Source organism: Hippopotamus amphibius, chromosome 11 (assembly GCF_030028045.1).
Source record: "Hippopotamus amphibius kiboko isolate mHipAmp2 chromosome 11, mHipAmp2.hap2, whole genome shotgun sequence".
NCBI lineage: Eukaryota > Metazoa > Chordata > Mammalia > Artiodactyla > Hippopotamidae > Hippopotamus > Hippopotamus amphibius.
The window spans coordinates 82,084,519-82,097,876 of record NC_080196.1 but is presented as its reverse complement, the minus strand read 5'-3'; positions in this window follow the sequence as shown (position 1 = coordinate 82,097,876).

Sequence of the window (13,358 nt, the reverse complement as noted above, 5' to 3'; positions counted from 1 at the left end):
CTTTTCCTGAAAGGAGATGACTTTCCCTTCTTCTCAGGCTGTACTCCCACCAGAGTCAGCGCCAGGTCGGTTTTCAGAGAGCAGTGACTCAAGGTCGCCCTGGCACCAGTTCCTGGTGGGACTGGTACTCCCGGCCTGCATTTCCAGGGTGGCACGGGGTGGGGAGGCTGCTTCTCCCACCCGCAGGAGAATCTGGCATGTAGCTGCCTGTCTGCCCAGGCCTTTCTGATCTCCAATTCTGTTTTAATGGAATACTTTGCAGAAGATGCCGGGGAACAAATTGCAAGGAGAAAGTCATCAGTGATATTTACATGTCATTAATAAGGCCAGTGAGGGATCCAAGGGGAAAGTTCTAGAAGGAGATACAGGGAGGAGGGCAGAGCTGATGCACAGACGAGCTGGAGAGCAGCCCAGGCCAGGAGTGACCTTGACCTTAGGTTTTCTGTCTGGAGTGATTTGGACTCGTCCCTGAGGAGGAGGTCAATTCTTGGGTGGTTGAGTTCCTGCTGACCCCGCCCCTTTCTGTCTCACGCCCCCAGGATCCAGATTCTCAGAGCTTTCGGTCCCACCTTGATATTTCCTTGTGTCTCCCAAAAAAGGGAGACGGTGTGACTGCACTGGTGTGTCTTCCTCACATCCTCCCTTTAGACACTAGGTCAATGTGTCACTGAAAAGGTGTTCTCACAGCCACTGTGCACCTCCATGCCCTAGTGGAACTCACGCCCAATGACTATGAAAACTCCATCACAAGGACCAAAGGAGAAATGGAGCAGATGAGCCGGGGATGCGGTAGGCAGAAGAGGGACAGCCCCACAGGCATCCTTTCTCACTGACTCTAAATCTCTTGTCTCTAAGTCCTGTCTTTAGTGTGTGAAGAGTCCTGACACGTACACCCCACTGGCCGACACTGGGAGGTGAGAGATTGGCAAACTTTTCTAGGGGTTGCTGTCCAGAGAGGTAGAGGAACCCAACTGTGCTCTAGCTTCCTTTTTTGCCCAGATTCAGACATATTTCAGGGAGATGAGGTTGAGTAGAGAGTAACAAGTGCATAAATAATAAGGGACCTAAAATGTGAATGAAATAAATACAGCACGTACCCATGCAGGCCATGACTTACGGCCCTCCCACCCCCCTGTCCCGGTAAGTCCACAAACCTGGATGAGGAAGCCACACAGGGCCCTTCTGTTGCTTTCCTAATAGGAATAGGTGCTTGGCTCTATGCAAAAGGCTGTAATTACCAAGCCCCGGATCACAATATAGTAGTGCAGCACGAAGATTTGAGTTCCATGCTGAGAGCACCCTGAAAGTCAGCACATTGTTGCTAATTATAAACGTGGCCGCCAAGACCCCAGCTTCCGTCTATTCTTCTTACATCCTGCAGCTGGCCAGACTTGGGAACTAATCATCAGATTCCTCTAGAATGGCAGCTGGCGGCTCGATAAGGTGGCGTTTGGGGTTTGAGCTGTGAGAGACGGCATCTCTATCACGTGGGGGTCCTGCCTAAGGGATCAGGAAGACACAAGGTCCCGTTCCTTGGCACGCTCCAGGTGGATAAAATGCCACCCTTCCTGATTCTTGGGCATCCCTAGCTCAGCTACAGTTTTGTTCCAAAGGACCTGCCCCCATGTAAGTGTGACTCCCCACAGTTGGCGGGTAGTGTACAAAGAGGGTCATTTCATCTGCCCAGAGGCAGGATTAGAAATAAGCAAGTACCTCATCTAGAACAGTCCTTTCTCAAAGTAGAACTTGGGATCACCTTTCAGGAAATATGACATTTGGCTTTGTCCACTGCATGTGGTGACAACTCAGCCTCTCCCACTGTCGCTGAGGACAGAGCACTGTCACTGTGTCCTTCTAGCCCTGAGGCTCCTAGGTGGTTAATGCTTCTGGATTTTTTCTTCATTATTATTTTTAATATGGCTGGGAATCTGCCCAGCTCTATGTATCCTGCAGAGAATCAAAATGAGAAAACATGTAAGACTACTGGTCAAGGTTTCCGAGAGCAGATAGAAGGACCAATGGATTCAGAATCAAGATCCTGCTTTTAAAGCTTCTCTGCCCCTCCCCCTCCCTGGCTAGGACCTTGGGCAGGCCACTGAATCACTCTGGGCTCCAGCTCTTTCTTCCTGTCAGATGAGGATGTACTAGGAGCTTTTCCAATCATCACTATTAGATAGTCAATCATTTAACAGCTGTGGGTCGCCCACTTGTACCAGGCAACATGCTGGATATTGAACCCAACAGCTCAGGCCACTGCCCTTGAGGAGTGTGCCCTGCACACTGGGGTGCCGACAGGCCCACGAGCAAACGGCCCCATCCCGGAGCATGGCAGATGCAGTGCCGTGAGCCCAGGTCTCCATGCAGGGAAGAACTTGCTGCTCAGATCACAGAGCCGGGTTCAGGGTCACGCCCTTTCTGGGCAGCAACATCCAGTGACTCAGCGAGGAACCCGCTGGGTGGACCGAGGCTCCAGGTGCCTGGACTGCAGGTGCCTCCTTGTCTCCCGTTCTGCCAAGCCCTGTCCTTCTAAAAAAAAAAAAAAAAAAATTTTATAATGGAGTAGAACTGATTAACAATGTCGTGATAGTTGTTTCAGGTGCACAGCAAAGCAACTCAGCCATACATATACATGTATCCATCCTCCCCTATCCCTGCTCACACCTTGTCCTCCGTCTCAGCACCTGCTCCCAGGGTAGTACACGGTGGGGAGGGCGTTGTCGAGGAAGGAGGAGCCCAGGGAAAGGCCTGAAGCCCCTCCTGTTGTTTCTTCATGGCTGTCCTTGCCAGGGAAGGGATGTGCCTGAAATATCTCCCATTTTAGTTTGGTTCCCTCTAAAAGCAAGTCTAAGTCAAGGCTTGGGTGCAGGGGTTTGTTAGGTGATGGCAGAGAGCGGAAGTAAGAAGTGGGGAGATGAAGCTAGGGGTAGGAAAAGCCACCAGTGGGCACTGTTGAGCTGTCCTCCCCTGAGTGGGGGGTGGTGGTGCTGGGCTCAGTCCTCCAGGGACCGGTTAAGGAACACAGAGGATTCTCCTTCCATTTCCCACTCTTCACTGACTCCCAGTCCTGATGGTTGAGGGATGCCTCCCTCTTCCGAACCCTTCTTCCACATCTGGGCTCCCTTGTTCTTGGGCTGAGGGAGCTCTGGGGGCCTTGGAGAAAGACCTGAGGCTGCAAAAGGTGAAGATGCTGTGGGCACCTGGAGTGGCCCCACAGGCAGCAACGCAAGGACCGTCTCCCACAGCAGCAGCCGAAATGAGAGGTGGCCAAGGGGGTGGTATGGGGCCCTCTGGTCACTGCAGCCTGTTAACTCCTGCCCCTAAACTGGGTTGCTGCCTTTCCCTACGTGGGGCCACCCAAATCTTCCCAGGAATCAAAGACGGAGGCCGAGTGCGTGGATGAGCTGTTTGGACAGCAGAGGCGGGCAGCACATGGGCTCAGATGCTGGCTGTGCCTCTTAGCTGCTCACACAGCTTTACATCAGGTACGGCCCATTTCCTCATCCACAGGATGCGGATAATCAAAGCCCTCACCCTGGAGGGTGGTCGTGAGGGTCCCGTGAAATCACCCTAAAAAGCGCTTTGCACAGAGCCTGGCCTGGATGCTGAGGTCCATACTCGTCAGCGGTCAGTGTCATTAGCTCTTTCACAGAGTGTCTTTCTCATGGTGGGAGTCTGAACACTGCATCCCCAGCCCACACTCCAGCTGCAGGGCATCCTCTATTGTCTATTATTACAAGGGCCACAATGGCCAGCGCAGGAATGCAGACACATTTCCCCTGTAGCTGTGAGAAGTAGCCCTGGAAGTATTTCCTTCTCTATTCATGTGTAAAAGGGCAAAAGAGGCATTGTGGGCGTAGAGAATAGACTGCACCCCTTCCGACCTCGGGCTTCTCGGGCTAGATGCCTTGCTAATTCAGAGCCTCTCTGAGGTCACTTACATCCGTAATTGTACCGGGATGACTGTTTTAATGCTTGCACTCAAATCACCCTTTATGCTCCATGAAACAAACTGCTTCACACTCATTTTTCAGCAGCTTTGTTTTGTGTTTCCTAAATGACTTATTCTACAATAAACCTGATGAGAGGCATGCTTCATTATTCTTGAGTTCTACCCTAGCAGAAATATAATAATTGTGGATTCAAGCACTTCTGGGTTACTTATATGTTTCATTCAGCCTTCCCCTCCTTCCTCCTCCGTCTCAGCATCTTGTGCTACCCTGGACACCAGCCCACCCCTCCTGCCGTGACCGGGGTCAGTTTGTAGAAGGAGGGAGCCTTCCCTGATGTGGGGGGGGGGGGGGTTCATCAACCCTCTGAAAGATACAAGGGTGAGTCAAAAATTATCCGCACACTGGCTGTAGTTTTAATATAAACAGAGTGCGGATAATTTTTGACTCACCCGCGTACAAATCAGGACCACAGGGTCGCAAAGAGCAGCACAAGACATTTACAACTGACGACTCCGAACTCAGCCAAAGGTTCAAGGACCGACCGTGCCACTTGGGAAGGAGCTTCACTAAGTTAATAACATCCATCCCGCCAGGCAAAGCACTGAGCACCATGCCTGACACATATTAAGCTAAGACAAGCTGCATTTAAGAGACAGCATGTTGTATTAAAGCTAGCGAAGGTTTTGAACTTGGACACACGTGGTTGAAATCCCGAACGGGGCACATCTAACATGTCTTAGGTTTGAATTTCAAAACGCTAGTTGAAGCTTTTAACTTTCCTTAGAACAGGTATTGTCTCCCCAAGGGTATTTAAGGGTAAATCTAGAACATGATCAAAGGCCTTTTAAAATATTGTTTAATATTTATTATTATAATCGTTCATTTCCGTGCCCGGGAACAACAAGGGAGAGAAAAAGAAAGCTGTGTATGTTGGATGGGGGATGCGGAGGCAAGGAGGGAGGACCCACAGCATTTCCCCTGGCCCTGGCTTTGTGCGGATTGTGGAAGGACCTGCCCCCAGGGGAAAGGATACTGGACAGTCCTGTGAGCACAGACCAGAGGAGCAGAGGTGCTCCTCACACACAAAGCAAAACAGGCCAGCAAAAAACAAATTTGGAAGTAGTTGGTAGAGATGTTTCATCTCGGTGGCTTGCTCAAAGCTGGTGTCCACTCAGCTGAGCCTAGTCGTCAGCAATCAAGTATAAGCCACGCGTTCAGAATCTCGGTCCTGGGTGTCAGGTGCTCAGCCTATGATGGTGGCCCCACGCTCCCCACTTCATCATGCAACCTCCCAGCCTGGCTTCTCTGCACTCAGGTCCACTGCCTTGACACAGTTCTTACTTGGCATATTGTGTAGGGTCCACCGGGTTGTGCTGTGGGTCATGTGATTTTCAAGGACCACAGTCCTCCAGGTTTCCCTTTAGTTGGTAACTCAGGGATTGGACTCCTGTCATCGTATGCTCCATCCTTACAGAGTCCTTTGTGCTCAGCCTCGCAAACGGGAAAGGGAGGAGAAAGCCTGGGAGGCAAGGATTCCCATCTGTCCACAAACCACCAGCCAGGACTCAGCACATGGTCCCACCCCCACGCAGGGCAGGTGGAGAAATGCAGTCTCCTTGAGGGGCAGGACAAGCCAGTGGTACAGTGGGCATCCAGCCCATCTGACACCCTGGACATTATTTCAGTCCATCACGTCTACTAATAGTTCACTGACACTCTTCTCTGCAATGATCTTAGACAGTTTGCAAAAGTGAATTTATGTTCAGAGGAGTTAAGTGAAATGTTCAAGTTCACGGGTTTCACTGAAAAGGTTGAACTACCTAGTGTTCAACACCCAACTGTGTTAGTTGGAATAGACTAGGCGATGCTACAGAATTCCCACCAGATCTCAGGGGCTGGAGACGTGAAGTTTCATCTCTCCAGATCCCACTGTGATCTGTGACCCACCACCGCCCTCCTGGCTGGGGCTTTGCTTTTCAGGCCTCTTTGATCTCGGACTCTTTCTCATCACAAGAACTCCTTCGTGTGTGGCTGCAGGGGAAGAAAATGTGGGAAATTACGCACTGACTCTTATACGCCTCCTCCTGTAAGTGACTCCCATCATGTCTGCTCCCATTTCATTGGTCAAAGCAAAGCACGTGGCCATGGCTCCTTCAAGGGGGCAGGAAGGGTGACCTTCTAGAACATCTGGGAAGGGAGAGCTAAGAGGCTGAGTGAGCCCTCCAAAACACCTTCTCCCCCCGTTGACGCTAGGAAAGGGGCTCATGAATGCTCGTTGGACCCAATTTAAGATGGTCAATTACACTCATTTCTATCACTATATTTTCAGAATATAGACCCTCAGAAATCTCTTGTACCCGAGGTTATCTAAGGCTTTTCATCCACCTGCACCTTTCTTTCTGTTCTAGACCCCCCTATGGTTGTTGTGGGATTGTCTGACCCAAGATCCTGCATTTCTGTTAAAATTCAAAGCCGCTTTGGATTTTAAGGCAAGACAGATTTTAATTTCTATAGCATCAGGAAAAGGGCTGAGCTGACAAGAGTCACTTTCTTAAGTCTTGTCTGAAGACAATAGGCAAAGGGTAGCAAAGCTAAGTTAGACAGGATAGAAAGACAGACAGATAGACAGACAGACAGACAGACAGACACACACACACACACACACACACAGCAGGTGAGGGGGTGGTGCGCCCTGTGGGTGCAACCACGTCTAATCCAGCCTACTTGTGGCCTTCAGAGTTGCAGGACCCAATAAAGCCTCAACTCATACTGTTTTGTCCTGGGCTGATTTAAGTTGAGTTTACTTCACTTACAAATGAAAACATTCTGATATATATTATATATTTTATACATATATAATTTTTTCTCTAATAGTTTTCTGGAGAAATGCAACTCTGGTACCTGGATGGAGGAGCAAGCAGGTGCACTATTGTAAACAAGAGAGAGGAGCTGGTCCAAGGATCCAGACCAAGCAGGCATCAAGGAAATGGACAGGTGTCTGGATCTTTGGCTAAGAGCCGGGACAGGACTAGGAGCAGGAGGACAGCACACCATGCTTATCCAGGGCGTCTGAAGTTGTTTAGAGAGGGGGACAGAGGGGAGCACCCTGAAGTGACAGATGACCCCAGGAGCTCGGCACTGGAGTGGTTATTTCCTACATCATCTCCGGCAAGAGTGGTAATGTAGATATTTCTAATGAAACTGAGTCCTTACAGCACCTTCACTTTCATTTGGGTTTTATTATGATTTTTCTAGCCAACTTTTAAGAAATCAGGGAGGACCTTTCTGAAGGTCAGGATGCAATCATGCTCTGCTCCCAGCCCTCTGGGTGCTGGGGTAGGGAGGTAATCAGATCTCACCTGGGTATGAATGGAACTTTGGGGAGAACCATCTAGGAAGAAAGAAAATGAGAAAACTAAGTTATTTAGTATTTGCTCTAGGTGCCTACTTCTGTGTATGCAGTATGTTTAATCCTATTCAACCCCAAGAGAAAGGTGTTTGTTTGTTTGTTTTTGTTTTTGGCTTTTTTTTTTTAATGAGGAGAGAGGGTACGTCACTTGCCACTGCCTTAGAGCTGGCACGTCGCAAAGCTGTGATGGGAGACTGCTCACTCTGACCCCAACACCCATGCACTGTCCAGGGAACAATGCTGCCAGGCCAAAGACACCTCACTGGACCCCCTGTCCTGTTTGCAGACGCTGGAAGTTCCGATAGAACCGAAAACACTGCAGGCTTTCATTTGTGATCAAAAGCAAAACCTTTGTAGATTTTGAATGAGAGAAAGAGCTCCCATACCAGGAAGGCTTATGTTCCTGGAGACAAACTTCATCCGTTTCATAACTTTGTGGCTGGTGGCGGTGAGTCACAGGTCAAGGGCAGGGTATCAGTATGGCTGCAGTAGGAGTAAGGTATGAATCAGCCTGGGAACTTCACGGCCCTGCTCGTCAGTAAATACTGAACTGTGCACAAATGAGGGAACGGTGATGAAAGTCAGGACTTCTAGAAAAAACAGAGTTTTCATTTCATTTCTCCCTCTCTGTATGAAGCGACAGAGAATGAAGAAGAGATAATAACAGATAAAGCAAAAGGTAATACAGTAGCACAAAGGCAGCACACACTGAAAAATATCTTGAAAAGTTAACAGTGGAGAAGGGGTTTCCTCTTTTGAATGCTCTGGAATGATGGGGGTAAAAATGAATGGAGGGCACTGAATATTTCCTGGCTTTAGAAAGGAAAATGAAGGTGGGAGGTGAATTTCAAACAGAGAAAGTCACATAGAAGTCTTACAATGGGATACCATGCTCAGCAAAAATAACTAGAGCCGCAAGTAACCTCATAGATAAATCTCAGAAACAATGTTCAGTAAAAGTTACATGTTGCATTATATTGTTTACATAAAATTTTAAAAACCAAGCAAACCAATTAGTTCTGTATATTGTTTAAAGGTCCATGCCCACGTGATACATGGGATCAATAAATACCTCGTCCAGGACTGCAGTTACCTCTGGGTGGGGCGGAAACAGGATATTTTGGATGAAAAACAATACAGGAGGGTCCCACTGCTTTCGTGATAGTCATTGGTTAGGCTGAATAGGGACAAATTGATATTTGCTAACTTAGTCTCTGCATGTCTTTTGTTTTTTATTGTTTGTTTAATTTATTGATGTATTTATTAGATGCATTGGGTCTTTGTTGTTACACGTGGGCTTTCTCTAGTTGCGGAGAGCGGGGGCTACTTTTTGTTGCAGTGCATGGGCTTCTCATTGCAGTGGCTTCTCTTGTTTTGGAGCACAGGATCTGGGTGCGTGGGCTTCAGTAGTTGTGGCACGTGGGCTCAATAGTTGTGACTCATGGGCTCTAAGCACAGGCTCAGTAGTTGTGGCGCACTGGCTTAGTTGCTTCGTGGCATGTGGGATCTTCCTGGAGCAGGGCTCGAACCTGTGTCCCCTGCATTAGCAGGCGGATTCTTAGCCACTGCGCCACCAGGGAAGCCCCCTGCATGTTTTTGAAGTTGAAGTATTTCCTAACAAGTGAGAGAGAGGTGGGTGACAATGATGAATATAACACAGGAATGCAAAGGGCAGGGGGGTCACGGAGCTGCGGAAGGATCCCAAGATCCCCTTAGGATGGTTTGTCCAAAGTCTGACATTCTGCTCTATTGCATGTTCGGCTAACAGTAAAAGACAGCTTAAATGTGACATTTAGAAATTGGTTTTACTGATGCATCAAACACTTCATATGTCTCACCTTTCACTTTATGCAAATACAATACCAGTCACACAATCTCTTGTGGGTGATTCATTATGGGAAACTGATATGTTTTCTTTTCTAGTCTTTTTATCTTGGCCAAATTATAAATGTTTTATATGTCAAAAATGAGGAAGAACAATGTCATGTGTAGTCCTTTGGGGAGACAGGTAATCCAACAATAGAAGGTAGAATTCAGGATGAACAGAGGTATTGCATTCAGTTGTAGCCAGTCCCCATTCTTGCAAATTTACAAAAGCAGAAACTTGTGTTATTGTATCTTGGGGCTTTGTATTGATTAAGATATCATAATAAGCTTTACGATAATAAACTTTAAGAACTTGTATAAATCCAAAAGAAGACAAATACTCTTTAAAAAGTGAACAAGGAATATGAAAAGACAACTTACAAAAAGAAACAGATGACCAAAGACATATTAAAATGTTGAATTTCATTAATGGTCAAAGATATGCAAGGTTAAATACTGAGATCTCATTTCAGTTTTTCACTTGTCAAATTGCAAGAGATTAGAAAAATTGAAAAGATCATCTTCTTATCAGAAGTTTCCCTGGAGTGCTGTGATACATTGTTTTCCTTAGAACAAGACCAGTTCCATATGGATAGGGAAATATATCTTCTGAAATATGCCTTCTGAGTTGTCTTTGTAGCAAGACTTGCAGTGTACTGGAAAATCCTACAAAATATCTCCAAATTAGCCTAATATAGATAATTAAGTTTCTTCTCCTGCTCAATCATTCAATAAGATGTTGAAGACGTTTATTAAAATGCAGCATCTTATCTGGGTGTGGCAAGCCCTTAGCCATTAAAAGCTATTAAATCCATTGCTAAAATTAGTTTATCTAATTAGCTGTTAATTAGCCACTAACAAACTTTTTTTCCTCTAAATTTTTTATAGTTTTGAGCAGAAAATACAACTGCAATAGCAGAACTCATGATGCATATACAACAAACTATGACAAATACATACATATATTTATATTATACATATATAATGCGACATTGTAGAAATGCATCAGCTGTAGGTCTCTCTCCATAATAAATACTCCTTTATTTCCTTTTGTAATAAAATGAAACTTATAACAAAGTTAATTTGGCATATTCAATGAGATACATGATTATTTTTGTACTGTGCAAAAGTGGTGGGAAGGCCATAAAAGTTTGAAAAATTTTCTCCTTTCTTATTTTGTTAGTTTCAAAAAAAGAATCTATAATCACTATCAAAAAATCTATAATCAGGAACCTCCATACTGTTCTCCATAGTGGCTGTACCAATTTACATTCCCACAAGCAGTGATACATGCAGCCCAATGTTCACTGCAGCACTATTCACAATAGCCAAGACATGGAAGCAACCTAAATGTCCATCAACAGATGAATGGATAAAGAAGATGTGGCATACACACACATATATACACACATATATATAAAATGGAATATTACTCAGCCATAAAAAAGAATGAAATAATGCCATTCTCAGCAACATGGATGGATGTAGAGATTATCATACTAAGTGAAGTAAGGCAGACAGAGAAAGACAAATATCCTATGATACTTCTTTTTTTTCCCTTCAGATCTTTATTGGAGTATAATTGCTTCACAATGTTGTGCTAGTTTCCACTGTACAACAAAGTGAATCAGCTATATGTATACATATATCCCCTCCCTCTTGAGCCTTCCTCTCACCCTCTCTCCCTCTCTATCTCATCCCTCTAGGTCATAACGAAGCACCTATGATATTTCTTATATATGGAATCTAAAAAAAAATTGATACAAATGAATATATTTACAAAACAGAAATAAATACACAGAAAACAAACTTATGGTTACTAAAGGGAAAAGGGAGGGGAGGGATAAATTAGGAGTTTGGGAGTACCAGATACACACCCCTATATATAAAACAGATAAATAACAAGGACCTACCATACAGCACATGGAACTATACCCAATATTTTGTAATAACCTATAAGGGAAAAGAATTTAAAATATATATTTTTACATTCAGATATTCAGTATATGTATATCTGAATCATTTTGCTATATACCTGAAACTAACACAACATTGTACATCAACTGTATTTCAATTAAAAAATCAAAATTAAAATTTATAATCAGTATTAACATTTTAATGCAATCAATTACATAATATCTAAATTTTATATACATAATATCACTCATCCTTGTTAAGAAACAAAGGTTTTCAATGAGGTTCCCCAAACCTGCCTGTTTCCTGGCTTTTGACAAACACCTGGAAGCAGGTACCCAGCATGACCAGGTGTCTTGGGTGTGGAGGAGCTTGATGCAAAGGTAATCTCTGCTTACAAAGTTATGGCTTGTAGACTTAGGGGTGGAAGGGGAGGTCTAACTGAGGATTGGTGGCATGGAGGGAGAGAAGGATTGCAGGGAAAAGAGAGGCTGAGTCCTCCAAAATCACGTATCAATAGCCATGAATGATGCGAAGGGACAGACCAAGCACGGGGAGAAGAAGGTGGACCGACAGAAGTGTCCCCCTGTTCCTGCTTACCCAGCACTAGAAGGCATCCCGTAAAGCCCAGGGCAAGTTTACACTCCAGCCTGAGCTGAGACGTCACTCGGTCCCAGGCAAGACAAAGCCTGGTACTGCTGAGCCCACATTGGTCTTGTCTCCCCACCATGAGGCAGTTTTCCTTTAGCTGTGAGCAAAGCCAAGTGAAGAGGACTGTGTGGGAACCCATGCTGTCTGCTGCCTGAGAGATTCAGCCTAAGAAATAACGCCGTGCTACGAAGTCAATTACTATCAGGAAAGAAGCCTCCAGTGCTTTCACTCCCCTTGACAAAACTCCACCAGAAGAAAGGGGCAGCAAAGCAGGCCTCCATGGGAAGGACAGCTGGAGCACGGGCAGATCCCATCCTCTATGGGACCAGCTTGGGAGTCAGGCAACCATCTCCCAGAGCAGGCAGGATGGCACAGAAGTCAGAGGCTCCTGTTCTGTCCCGAGCCAGCCTGCGTTCATGGGCACCCCTCAGGCTTGGTGAGAAGTTCAAATGCAGCTCTCTGCCCCCACCTCATCTCCTTTAGGGTCTTGAGAAACCAATGGAGGCTGCTGCTGTGCTATGAGTGGGGCTTTGGGGAAATAGACGGTAAAAACGATTTTTAACCACTTTGCTCAAATTTATGAATGAAATCGCTTCTTGGTCTTTTTGAAAATGTATTCAGATTTTTTTAAATTGCTTTGAATTGCTTCTTTTGATATCTGACTGGTATTTCTTTGGCATGTGATGCTGTACTGAGAACTTGAAGATCCAGCTTTATTTGGGTTACATGCGTAAAATGTAACTCCCATCCCTCTGGTGAAGGAGAAATAAGCTAAGTGTGTTCCCTGCCTGTGCATACAGGCTGAAAGCCAGCACGCAGGGACCACTGGGCTTGCAGGGCCAGGTGCTGGGTCAGCCCTGAGCAGCGAACGTTTCCAGGGCCCGGCAGCTTATCATATTCTTGATAAGTTATCATATTTCTCCCCAGCAGACCCAGCACGGCTTTCCTGCACCCAGGTGTTTCCTCTGTGGGGACCACCTTCCCGAGTAGACAAGAGAATAGTCGTGATTAGGTTGGAGGCCTGTCCCCACCTGTCATACATCACTGGATGTCCAGAGACAGGGCTTTTTCACAGCTACATTTCCAGTGCCTAGAATTGTGCCTAAATATTTGTTGAATGAAACCACATGGATAGGGGCTCTCCCTCAATGCCCTAGGTTTCACATAGGCTCTTTAATAGTACCTTTCAGTACATGCATTACTTCATAATAAAGACAAAATAAAAGCTGGGGCTGATACATCTGAATATTGCACCGGGTATAAACAGGCCGGGGGATAAAACGGTTTAGAGAAATAGATAGGTTCTTGAGAGGATTTTAAGCGGAGGAAGAAAGGGATCCCTGCCGTCTGCTGCCTGACAGATTTAGTCAAAGAAATATTGCTGCGCTGTGAAATTAATTACTATCAGAAAAGAAAGCCTCTGGTGATTTAAATTATATTGCATATATCTATGTAGTATATTACAGTACATTAAGAAAGTTAAAGTAAATTAAAAGCCCTAAAACAATCCACATATTATTTCAAGATCCCAGTGGCATGTTAATGATGCCTTCTGCTCTATTCGTTTT